The sequence below is a fragment of the Podarcis pityusensis genome (genome assembly GCF_964106645.2).
Source record: "Podarcis pityusensis genome assembly, chromosome: 10".
Taxonomy (NCBI): Eukaryota; Metazoa; Chordata; class Lepidosauria; order Squamata; family Lacertidae; genus Podarcis; species Podarcis pityusensis.
The window spans coordinates 36472392-36485799 of record NC_138035.1 but is presented as its reverse complement, the minus strand read 5'-3'; the positions used below and the strand labels follow the sequence as shown (position 1 = coordinate 36485799).

Below are 13408 nucleotides of genomic sequence, written 5' to 3'. Positions count from 1 at the left end.
CACTGTAATGTAAACTCGGAGTGGGAAGAAAGTGAAAAGTTGCTTCTTGGGTACATCATTATATTTCACTCTCAGGATGTTGATGTTATATAAAACAATATTACATGGCCTATTATTTCAGATCAATTACTGATTAGAATTTTTTTTCTATCTCAGTCTTACATTGTTAAATCCCCCCCCCCCCCCCGCCTCTCTGTGCCTATTTCTAGCTATGGCTGATTTGCCAGCAACAGCTTCTTTTGGACAAATATGACTTGGTCATGGCACTTCATGTGCTGGTAACTTTCGGATTGGATTATTGCAAAGAGCTCTCCATGAGGGCTTCCCTTGAAGATGACTTGGAAACTCCAACAGGTCCAAAATGCATTAGCCAATTGCCTTATAACTCATATAACCCCTGTTATAAAACAGCTGCATTGGCTAATGGTTAATGTTGAATGTTGTAGCATGGCCTAGGACTGCTGGTGAAGAGCAGGTAATAAATTTGCTACTACTAATACTACTATTAACATAAAATAATATTGTGTGTGTAGGGGAAGATTGGGTTAGAGATTTGCTGGTGGAAGTGATTTTTCTGCTTTGCAAATGTGTGCATTAGGACTGTGGTCCTTTTTATTATATTATGTGGAAGTATCTTCTGATTTTTAAAGAGCAGGACCCAGGCCCTCAGCAGCAGCAGGTGGCAACTGGAGACTGTGGCACTTCTCTGGACCTGGCTCAGAGGCAGATTTAGGGTAGCACAAGCCTTGGGGGTGTCACAACTATGGTGTAGAATAGAAGGCGAGAGGCAGGGGGAGCACCAAATTTAGGTGTCACAGAGGGTACCACTGGAATTAGAGGCCCCAAGGTCTGCCGCTACTTGGCTATGCTACAGCCATTCCAGTTCTCCTTCATAGAGTCTCCCATATTGTGCTGCCACCTGCTCTCTGGCTCAGTAGACTAAATAAGAAACAATTCCCATACTTTTGGAGTGGTCTGTAGTCTGAAGCACACGGTAGAGTAGCAGTGTCTAGTATTTTGTACTTTCTCTTTGTATCACATGTACCCCACAAAGGCTGACCATTGTTGCTTGTGAGTTTGAGAATACTATATCATACCTAAACAAAAACAAAAACCCAAGGTGTGGGATATAACACATGGATTTGAACTATTCTGAAAACCTATCTTATTTCCCTCCTTCAGTTATTTGTGGCAGGAGGAATATCGTGTGAAGAGGGGTAGGATAGGAGAGGGCAGATTGAGGGAGGGAGGTAATAAGGGAGCAGAATTAAATATGGGGCTTTTGTGTGAAAAATGAAGAGAAAAATTTAAATGGAGTGATCACAAATGGCTGTGAAGTACTGCTCTGTGGAGATGGACACTGAAACACTCTACCATGGAATGTAAATATGATCACACGTATTTTAGATTTAACTGTCTGGTTCAAGTTAATCCACTTTACCCTTTTAAACCTTTTGCTGGTGGTTTCACTGTTCATTGTCGTTAAGGGTGTTGAGAGTGAAATAATCCACTTTAGTGATCTTCAGTATATGCTGTTTGAAGGGGAGGTCACTGGCTGATGCAACAGCTTGTGACCCTGCTCCTTTTTCTTCTTTACTTTTGATCTTTATGCCTCTGGCCATGGGATGAGAGAAATAGCTGACTATCAGCCTTGCTTTCATCCTATTTGCATTTTGGGAGGCAGAGTTCAGTAACTGGTAGCAGTGGCTTGATAATCTTACTGCATAGTTCAAGGTCAAAGATCAGGCAGGAAACACTTGTGGTCTCTAAAAATAGGCATTCCAGAAATTTGAGGGTGTGCTAGATAGTTTTGAAGGGTTTAATTATCCTTATTTATTAACAGCATTTTAATGCCACTCATTAACAAGTATTTCTTTGTTTATTTTAATTTTTAAAAACCCCAGTTCAGGTCTATAATTAAACGGGAGTGAAGTGTTTAGTAGCAAATCCAGTTCCTTTGATTTCTCTATTCTAGAAGCTCAAGTTCCCATTTTCAAATGGAAGAACTGGAGGTGACCTTGCAGAATAAGTCCAAGCGAGACCTCACCCAGTAATTTCCAGGTGTGTCATGAAATGGTCCAATTGCTTGGCTGCTGCACTTCCTAGATCAGCCTTCCCCAACATGGCGGCTTCTGGATGTTGTTGGCCTCCAGCGTTCATCAGCTCCAAGCAGGAGAGTCAGTGGTCAAAGATGATGGAAGTTTCAGTTCAAAACAACTGGAGGGCACCACATTTGCAAAGGGTGGCCCTAGCTGAATATACAGTAGTTGCTGGCCATTAATGGTCAACATCTCTCAGGAGTGTGCCGTAAGAGCAGCACATCTCAAAATATGCAGTTAATCAAGAAGCAAGAAGCTTATATATTTGGTTGTTTCAAAACAATTATTTAATAATAATAGAAAATTGTTGTATAGACATAATATTTCATTTGTTCCTGCCCTTTCTACAATGACCTCAGGGTCCAACTAGATGTGACATTAAATGTGTCTTTGCATTTCACATGCAGGTTTTAAACAATGCAAAATGCTTTGGGAAGGGGGAGCGGACTGGTAATTAATAGGATCAGAGCAAGCATTAAGAGGGAAGTTAACTCTCTCTTCCCCTTTTTCTTGCGAAAAATCCCTTCTCTGAAGGTAGTTGCATTGAGAGAAAATCCCTTGTTTGCAGCAGGTTCAGAACAGGGTTTTTCCTCAGCTACCACAACATAGGAAGAAAAGCTTATATGTTATCTTTGTGGCTTTTCTGATTCTAGTAATTATCTGTCCCCCCTCTCTGATACAATTAGCATTTTAAAAATCCTTTGCATATTAGACACATTACTGTCTAATTTGATCCTCAGGGTAACGTAAAGGAGGGTGTGAGTGGGGTGTGTGTGTGTGTGTGTGTGTGTGTGTGTGTGTGAGAGAGAGAGAGAGAGAGAGAGAGAGAGAGAGAGAGATCCTAGTACTATTTTAGACATTCCTCACATTTTAAGAATGTCAAGACACACTGGTTGACTTGATTTTTAAAACTGAGCTCTGCTTTTGTGTTAGTGCAATTCACATTCAATATAATTTTGTCAAGCAGAACATACAGGGAGATGTTTCCCCCCCTAATGTTTCCCCTCAACCTTTCGCTCTCAATAAAGGAAAATACATTTTAGGAGCCTCACCTGGATTGGAGTATGAGGACTGAAGCTTTGCCAAGGAAAATTTGGCCCCTCAAATTCCTTGTTTTCATAGTTTGTCCAAAACAACAGAAAAGCGTCATTTTTACAATTTAATGCATCAGTTACCCCTGAAGAGTATGCCAGCTGGCTGTGAAGAACAGGCTATGCAACTGTTGTCCACTCCAGCATAGATCTTGCCCAGGCTTTAGCACACAATTTTTTTTTTAAAAAAACAGCAATACTCTTAATATTGATTGAAATATTTATTTTGCCTTTGTGCACAAACTGTGGTTATATGAAAAAGACAGTGCTAGGATTTGGGATGTGAAATGTTTCTTTGATGGCAATAACCATGCATATTTCGCTCACATTTTGTATTTTCTTTTTAGCAATTATGATCAATAATCAACAAAACTCTAAACTGAAAACCCCTATTCACTTTGTATCACACAAGTAAATGTAAATTAACAAAGTTACATTATTTATTTGATTCTAAATTACTACTAAGGATCTTCCACTCCCCCTTTGAGAGCCCCCTGGGTGCTTCACCAGCAATTACATGCCTGGTCCAAGGTGCTAGTCCTTTCTCCTTGGGAGGAAACCAACCCTATTCTCTAGGTCACAGGTGGGTATTGCAGGGGCCACTGAGTAATGGTGGTCCTGAGACTCCACAGCTCTGTGATGTAGTTTTTCTTACAGTACTTCTCAATCCCAGAGTTAAGCCAAGTGAATAATGAAATGGCTTCAGTGATTCTCCTGGACTAGTGTCACATTTTCAATGTCTGGTCTTTAAATCCCACATTACTACACAAAAACAATAATAAGCAAGTTACTAACAAAAACCAAGATCAAGAAATACAGTAATACCTCCGCAAACGTCCGCCTTGTCTAGTGTCCATTCCGGCAAACGTCCACGGCAAACCCAGAAGTACTGGAACGGGTTACTTCCAGGTTTGCTGCTTGTGCATGTGCAGAAGCGCAAATCACTCCGTGCACAAGTGCGGTGCTTTGCCCTGTGTCCTTTTTGGCTAGCGGCCGGGGCTCTGCAAAACGAGGTACGACTGTATACAATAAATTCACCGTAAACATAGTTAAGGTCGCATTTTTACACCTAGGAGTAAGTCCCATTGAGCTTAATGGAACCTGTTTCCAAGTATAGTGCACTAGAATGTACCGTCAAAGAGACACACCTACAACCTCACTGGTTTTCTAGTTCACAATTTCTTGTGGTTGAATTTTGTAAAAACAATTGAAAGCTGACCTCATGGGAAATGCCAAAAATGGTTTCTGTGCTCCCTTAGGATTTTCGTCTGGACTGTTGCTGCCAGGCCATTGTGGGGGAAAAGAATTTAGGACAGTTGTCCAAACTATTATGCAAAGCCTTCAGATTTCCCTTTCCTATATGGTCCCCAGATACGGACTTCTCTGTGCTTTGCCCTATGTTGTAGTGACATAATTCAAGCAGATTCAAGAGCTAGGCTGTGCTGGTCCAGGGGGGAGGTTACTGTGGGGTGAGGTCCAGGACCTGAGTCGAGGGTCGGCAGACAGTCCTCCACGGGCGAAGCAGGGTCCACAGCGAGGAGCCGGGCAAGGACAGATACTCTGGGGAAACCGGGCTGGGTGCTGGCCGAAACAGCTCTTCAACGACGTTGCTCCCGCAACCTGGGACCAGGCTGACTGGCCTTTATCTTCTCTGAGGCCAGGGGCGGTCCCGGCCCCCAGGAGACCCGCCTCTCCTGGCCTTAAGGCGAGCACTCCTCCTGGGAGAAACCAGTTCCCTTCGCCTCTCTGCCCTGAGCCTCTGCAGTTCAGGAGAGGCTGAAGGGTACTGGACCCAGGGGGAGACTCACCTGTAGGCACTGAGTCCTCAACCACCTCCGGAGCCAGAGTGGATTCACCTGGTGCCTGCTCCTGAGGATCCGGCACAGGTGCAGGCGCTTCAGAATCAAGGCCCTGCCCCAGTTCAGCCGGCCCTGGAGGCGGGGACTCCTGTGCAGGCTGGGATTCCTCCGGTTCAGCCTCTGAATCGGATTCCCAGGCCATCACATAGGCCATCATAACTATGATGAGGTAAAAGGGAAAAAAGAAAGGCAGAATTGGGAGTGTGGTGGAAAAGGATAAGAACAGTGGCTGCAAACTTATGCCCCTCTCCAATTAAGAGGGATGGGATGGTAATTTACCATTCTCAATTACTCAATTAGTTAAGAGTTGTGTCTACACTTGTTGCTGAATGTGACCAATGTCAGGGATGGTTTTGTACTTGTGGTTTGTCTTCCTTCTTCTTTTAGCTTCCTCCTAGCTCTGGAGGCCATTTTGATGACTAGCAGAGAAATGGCTGCCTTCTTGCTGTTTCTTGCATTTTGATTTACAGTGTGGGAGGCAGCAGCAAATGGGCTACATTTCCTCTTTCCTTGAGGCTTGTCTTGTTGTTTTTTCTTGCCCAAAAGGGTGTATGTTTAAAATTTTATTATAATAATGATATTCTCCACACAGCTCAAGGCAGCATACATTGTTCTCCCCTACTCCATTATATCCTCACAACAATTCTGTGAAGTAGGTAAGGCTGAGAGACAGTGATTGATCTTAAATCTCCTAGTGAACTTCATGTCTGAATTCGGATTTGAACGATGTTGACCAATTAGGTCAACAAATCAATTCATGCTTTGTTATAAAGAATAACAGTATTCCCAAGTCTGTGGGAAGCCATTTTGTGCCAAGACATGGCCCCTGTGGCAGCCATTTTGTGACTGGTGTCAATGACAGTCTCTCAAAATTCCAAATGTACCCCCCAGCTTCAAAAGTTTGGCAACCACATATCTATATGTTCCAGACAACTTTGAAAAAAATACTTGCTGCAGCTCTATATTCAGAAGGCCAAAACAACTAGGAGAGAGTAAAATATCTGATTAATCCAGGATAAAACCACAGATGGGTTAGCATGTAGGATACATCTGGAAAAGTGTCTAGGAGCAGGAAATGGATCCATCATAAACACTGATTCATCAGAATAACTGTGCGGAAAAAGTCAGCTTTCCATGAATATTTCTTGTTTGTATGTCAGCAAAATGCTTGTGGTTCTGTGTCAAGGCACTTGCTGTTCCTGTTCTTATTTGACTATGAAAACAGATGAACTGCAAATCTTGTGATATGTTACAATGTTTATCCAACAGAGGAATCTACTACAATGAATATTAATTATAACAGATGACATAGCAGGCCAAAAATTACTTATTTTTGTTGCTGTTAAGCTTTATTTCATAAAGCTGTTGCAAGAAAATGCCTGCGTTTCAAATGCTTGTGGTAAATTAATCAAAGGCCAGAGTATGTGAAGCGTTGCGTAGACAACTAAGCCTCATCCACCTATAATATATGCTACAAAAGAGGAATAAGAATGGTCTGTCATATCAGGGAATTTCATGAAGGTCACTAAGCTGGAAGTCTATGAAGCCTGCCTTAATTATACCTAATGATTTTTCAGGTTCTAAGACTGGCTTACAAAGTGGTTTCCTGTTACTGATTTTGATTCAGTCTTTTAAAAATTTGAGAGTTTAGGGATTTCCATTGTTTTGTGAAGCATAATAGTCAACAGCTGTGACTGAAGTAATTTTCTGAAACTTTGGCAGAACAATCATTGTGTGTGTGTGTGTGTGTGTGTGTGTGTGTGTGTAGGAGAGTCTGTGGTGGAGCCAGTACTATTTTATTGTGTGGGCAGGTAATCCCTCCCCTACCTGGCCTGGTCTCCTTGGCAACGCTTCCCCCAGGTGGGATTGGACAACTGACTGAGATAGGCAGAGACCTCCAGGTATCCCACCTGAGGGAAGGCAAACCAAGCCTATGCTGTTGGAGCCGCTCCAGATCTAGGGGCTGCACGCGTCCACGCAAAGGGCGCCCCCCGTTTTAAGCGGGGAGCGGTCATTGTGTGTGTGTGTGTGTGTGTGTGTGTAGGAGAGTCTGTGGTGGAGCTAGTACTATTTTTCTAGAAAAAGAGGCGCCGGAACTCATTGTGAACGCCTTCTTTGTTCTCTTATAATAGCAATGGCACCCACCTAAGAGGTGCTGGAACTGAGTTCCGGCAAATTCTGGCTGAAAAAAAGCCTTGAGTGGAGCTACCACTATTTCCTAAGTCCTGCTGACTTGCTGTGGAAGGTGGGAGAGACCTTCCTTCCTTCCTTCCTTCCTTCCTTCCTTCCTTTCTTTCTTATCTTGGAATGGAGTAGGATAGATACCACATCCAATAACGCCCCAGCTGGACTTGGTGAAGCTGAAGTATTGCACCCAGTGAGCAATCAGGAGGGAACATTATCTACAGGCTGTCAGACCCCGCTTTTTACAAAGTTTCCCCCCAACCCAGTCAGGTTAAAACTCTGGTCAAAACCACTAGGTTGTCTGATTATTTGAAGGATTTCTATGTCTTACTGACAAGGACCTCTTTCCTTAAGCCCAGGTCTTATTAAGGAAGTGAGAAGCTCTGGATTTGCTTTCCCAAAGGACCCTTGTAAAAGTATCATCAGCACACAAGGGGGTAAGTTAATAACTGCACAGTCTAGCACACAGGGAAGAGTTTAGGGAGACATTCTATAGAAATTATTTTAAAAACAATGAAGCCAAATACCCATATGTTTAAAGATACTTTGCGTGGGAAAAGGGAGAACACTGTTGAATTCTGTCAGAATACAAGGGTTCATCACTAACTCTGAGTGAACTTTTGAAATAACAGTTTAGACAATATAATATTTTTAGCTTACTGTAAAAGAAGAAGCTCTACAATGTTATAAACCGAGTGGCTGAAAACTATTTGACTCTTCAAATACAAGGGTATAAAAATATAAGCATAAAAAAAGTTGAAGAGCCTCAAATACTTTAGATAAACATCTGTGCTGCAATTTCTGTGAATGTCTCTAATTACCTACCATTTTATTAGAGTCCACAGACTTGTTATGGCCCATTGGTTTGCTGATGCAAAATGTAAGAGATTTGCATAACTGATGAAGCAGCTTAATTTTAAAAAGATTAAGCGTCTGCAGGTATTTTGTCTGATATAGATGTCTGGAGTTCATTACGTTATTTTGATAACCTACCAAGTGCAGTCTTCGTGGAAAAAGGTAACTCAAATGAGCTTGGATATGAAGATTACTACATGGATTTAAAACTAATGAAAGAATGTAAACAGTTTTTGGCAGTGTTGAAAATCTGTTGATCTAAATTCACAGAGACTGGTATGAGTGTTCGATTTACAAATTTGGAAATAAATAAGTTAATTATAAATTGTAGTGTTTCCAGGGTGTGCATCGGGGATTTGAATTTTTTAATTAACATATTTATTTAGCATCAGGAAATGAAGGTAAACAGCATGTTAAAATTGCAGATAATAAATCTGGAGGTGAAGTGAGAATAAGGTAGGGTAGGGAGTTACAGTGTTTGGAAGGAAAGGGAGCATTTCAAATCAATTATGCAGATTGCTTAGCTGTTGATAAATTCAAGAAAATACTCATTTTAAATAGAATTTCTTCATTATGAATATATCCAGGCTGGTGTCAGGATGCCCACCAGTACCTTCTATGCAGTGGCGTGCGATGAAATTTTTCATAGGGCAACAGTTAGGGCCAGAGGTGCCAGTTTATGAGGCTGATTGGAGAGGGAAATGGATAGGGCATGATTGTCTCATCATATCCTTGCACAGAATTAGGGCAACTGGTGACTGATGCAATTATATGAGGAGGGAACGACCAAGTGCCAGTTGGACCTTACCAGTTGGGTCTTTCTAGTTTACTGGAAGAGGGCATACTGCCTCTCCCTCTCCCTCTCCTTTCAACAAGCAAGTCAATACGCTCAAGGTTTTTATTTCTTCCTTTCCCCCATATTTTTATCCTGCATTTCTTTTCCAACAGTTATTTATTACTGGGCTTCATATTTCTTCACAAAATGTCCCTTGATAATAGAGGCTGTTCATCTCAGCTCACAACCCCCCCCCCCCAAATATTTATAGCAACTGGTTTAGAGCAGTTTAATTTCAGAAATGTCCGTTTCCAACCCCAGATGTCTAACGATCTAGTCAATCCTTACACCGGTTTGAGCCTTCACCTCCTTCTCTGCTCTCGTTCTCTGTTAAAGGTGACATTAACACCACACTGCTCTGCTGTCTGCTTGAGTGCTCCCTGAGTGTGGCACAATCTTTCATAGTGCCATAATGCCACCACAGAGAACGTTCTCTCTCTTGCCATGGAGAGCAAACATTCAATATGCTGCCAGTGCACAGAGCAGGTGTGGTGTATTCTAGACTAAGCATGTCATCTGGGGGTGAGGGGAGATCGTTCCTGGCAGAGGTAATAATGCCTGGGGGTGCATTATTGCCCCCTCATGTACAAGAAACTCAAGTGGGTGGAGAGAATACCCTCAGATGTGATGTGCTGCAATGAGGGAGAGGGGAGCCCCTGGAATGTTCAGCTCTTGCTACAGGTGAGCTTTGAAGTCCACGTTTTGAATATTGCAGCAAAAACAGGGAATTTGTAATTCACTCCAGTGCTTTCCTTGTCGTCTGGCACCTTTCTGTCTGAATAGCAGATTGCTTGTTTAAAAGAGATGGAAGCTGCATGTGCAGATATGAATATACATGGCCAGAAAGCTCCCAAGAATGAAAATAAATAACCCCCGTATTCAGGTTGTTGTTCTGGAACTTTCAGAGAACAGAGAAACATCCAGAATTTTCGAAAACTTTGCAAGGACTTTATTGTAGATAATGAATCGGATAGGGTGGGAGGGAAAGAGGGAGGAATTTCTCTCAAACTTCATAAATATATCATGATTGCACACCTCAGCATAAACCAGCGCAGAATACTTTGTATATGTGTATTAAAACTAATAATCAAATAAAAGTCAGTATTGTACAAAAGCATTATCTACTTATGCTTCGGAAGACACTAAAACTATTGAAAATATTAAAAACTCAGCTGTCTCTTCAATTTTATATGCAATAGGTTATATTTAATATGTGCAGCTTTGTATTGCTAAGATTGTAAGAACTGCAGAAGATTTGTGTGAAATTGCTTTTACCTTTGGAATCAAATGAATAATGAAGCATTTCTATTATCATACCTTGTATTGTGCTTATAATTCTACTGTTACAGTTTGAAGAATGTTACATTTTGGAGACAGACAGCTAAGTTGTGTATCCACAGTAGTGACCAGAGGAGAAATGACCGCTGGGAGGAGAGAAGAGAGGAGAAATGCTATGGTGCACGTGTAGCAGCAACACTGGATGCCATCATCTGCCCCACCTGCAATAAAATATGTTTCTCCCATATCGATCTCTACAGCCATAGCAGCCACACTCTTCCATTGTCTCCTGAGACAGACAGATGCCAACAACAACAGTCTGCAGGAATGTCTTTTGACTGATCAAAATTATAATCTTGAAGCTTGTAATTGGTTACTATTACACACAGCTTGCATTCTGCAAGCTTAGATATGTTGTTGCCTGATGCCAAGAACTGCTTCTCCACTTCAGGATTATTCCTTTATTTATTACACTTATCTCCCACTTTTTTCTTCAGAGAACACAAGGTGGTGCTTATGATTCTCGCCCTTTCCTTTTAATCCTCAAAACAACCTTGTGAGGAAGGTTAGGCTAAGAAATAGTGAGTGGCTTCTCCATGGGGAATGCAGAAGGCACGAGTCAGACTAGGTTTGTTCTCATATGCCATTGTCTGAACACAGCCACTATATAGTGCTTACAGTCAGATATTTAATACACAACATGTTACAGTAATCCTATCTCTTGATGTAATTTGCTTTGGCAGCCATGTATGGGGGGATTTGGATGTGGACATGGCATATTGGTGCTATGGCACCAATGTCTAAAGAAGGAACTTCCGGGGTCATTTTGAAGTCCGTTTTAGGCCTTCTCTGTTTCTCTATATAGCACTCAACGATCAGAGCTAAAGCTGGAAACACTGGCTAAAAACACAAAAGGGTGGGAATGGGCTCATGCTTCATAATTTCATAGTTTCTTCATCACTTTCATTCTGTACATGGTACCATCTTCCTTTTTTATTGTTATTGGAGTCTGCATCCTCCTCTCCTTGGCCCTGGTCTTGTGCAGATATACTCCTATACCCCTCTCCTGGTGGCTCTGTTTGGAAACCTTTAAGTTTACTGTAGAAGTCAGTACAGTCATACCTTGGGTTGCGATCGCTGCGGGTTGCACGTTTTCGGGTTACGGACATGCCAAACCCGGAAGTACTGCGCAGACGTGATGCTGCAGGTGCGAACGCTGTGGGTTGCGAACGTGCCTCCCACACAGATCACATTCGCAACCCGAGGTTCCACTGTATTGTAATTGCAAACAACAGAAAGGAAGAGTTCATCACATTTATGTTAAATATAAAGCAACTTTAAACTGTTTGTTGGCAATTATGCTCAAGAGAGAAATACAGGCATCTTGCTTCTTCTTTTTGCTTGAACAATCTTGAGAGGGTGCCTTTGTACATAGAAAACAGCAAATTCAAGAGCCAGAAATGATTTTGCTGGAAGTGAGAGGTTGATGAAGAGTGGCAGGACAGTGGAAGTAAGATAATACTTGCTTAATTAGGATGCAGAACAAAGATCTAATTAAAAAGAGTATCACTGAAGATCTCTGCATAGTAAAAGTATCTAGCAGTCTATGTTCTGTTTTCCTATTTATGTTTCTATAAAAATAGATACTTGTGCCACAGAGGAAAATTCTAAAGGTTATCTGTATAAGCCTCTCATCAAATTATCTCTACACTGCATCAAAGAGTGTAATGATGATGGTTGTTTATGCAAAATAGAACTTTGTAGGGAGGGGAAAACAAACCATCCAACTTGGAAAATGCTCACTCTTCAGATAAGGTCAAGAACAGCAATACTTTGCTCCTCCAATATAATTTATAGAATATTTCCTGAGCATGAATGTTGAGGAGAACTTGTCTTCTCCTCTTCCCACTTCCCTGCCCTCTTAAATATTGGTATGTAAAACCAACCAACAAAAATCTCAGCATAGGTAGCTCAGCATGTCATCAGCAAAGAGTAAGCCAGGCTAGACTTTTGGAAACCGACTGCTGTTGATTCCAAACCAAAGCTTCTGATCCCGATCCTGGATGTCCCATTTTGGCTCCTGTGGTCTGGCTGCACAGTCAGTTGTCTCGTGCCAAAGCGCAGGATCAAAAAACAGAATGAAATCTTACATTGCCCCTGCATGTCACCACTCTTCTTCCTCCTTTCTGTGTGGTCCCAGTAGAGGAGGAGGCAGAGGCTCCCCCCTAGGCCAGCATGGCGTTTACCAAGGCTGTGGAGGGGGAGGAAGAAGCTGCAGATAAAGGTGTGTGTGTGGGTAGGAAGTAGTGAGCAGGCAAGGGCGGGAGGGGGGGTGCCTCAATTTATTCTCCCAAAATGTTGGGAGGTATGCACCGACCTTAGGTTAAAGTCGTTCTGTTTTTCATGCCATGCTTATTAATCAAGCTGTGGCCCTTTTAGTTCCAGTAATGTTTTCTCCCTCTATTCCCACAAACAGGACATCAGCTCCATTGTTTACAGACTCTGCAGTGCCTTAAGAACACAGTATGTATGTATGTATGTATGTATGTATGTAATGCAGATTTCAGGGATTGCATGAGGAAAGTATAGATCCAACCAGGGGAAACAATGTTTTGCATGTGAAGTCTCCATTTCAATCATCTCCACTTCAAAGTATGTCCTCAGGCATTCAGAGGGACTAGGGAAACAAAAACTCGAGACCCCAAAGAGCTACGGCCAATTAGGGTGGGCACTATAGGATGAGCAGGTTGTACCATTGACTTATATCTGCACAAATATACAGAGAATGTCATGCAAATAGCGTGCATAAATGTACACCATTGCTCTCTTATTTATGCTACGGTCCCAAAGCATGTTAACAATTGAGCAGCTTTAGTTTTTGGGGTTGAGAAAATGTTCTGAAGGCACATGATACAGCAAGCGGTCTCCTGGGTGGCAGACAACCCAGGAATCCCTTGCAAGCTGTTTGGAAGTCTTTGGAGGATGAGCAGTGTATAAGGGTATAAATAAATAATAACTTCTGAATGGGGAACATTACTACGAGCTTTTGCATCGTCCTCCTGTGGGAAATATCCCCCCCCATGCACATTCATGTGCTCAGACTGATATTTCAGCATGCCCTGGAAAATGCTAGCTTTCTATTGTTTTTGCATAATGTAGGTAACTATGCATTTCATCACATGGGGCTGCATTCAGAAGAAGGGATAA

General features: G+C 42.0%; 1 long non-coding RNA gene across 1 annotated transcript; it reads left to right on the top strand.

Annotated features, from left to right (window-relative positions):
• Nucleotides 1–4987: 4987 nt before the first annotated feature.
• LOC308457822 lies at nucleotides 4988–12443 on the top strand. Its single transcript, XR_013977116.1, has 3 exons — nucleotides 4988–5218; nucleotides 7588–7670; nucleotides 10273–12443. It is a non-coding gene; the product is annotated as an uncharacterized lncRNA (long non-coding RNA).
• The last annotated feature ends 965 nt before the right edge of the window (nucleotides 12444–13408 follow it).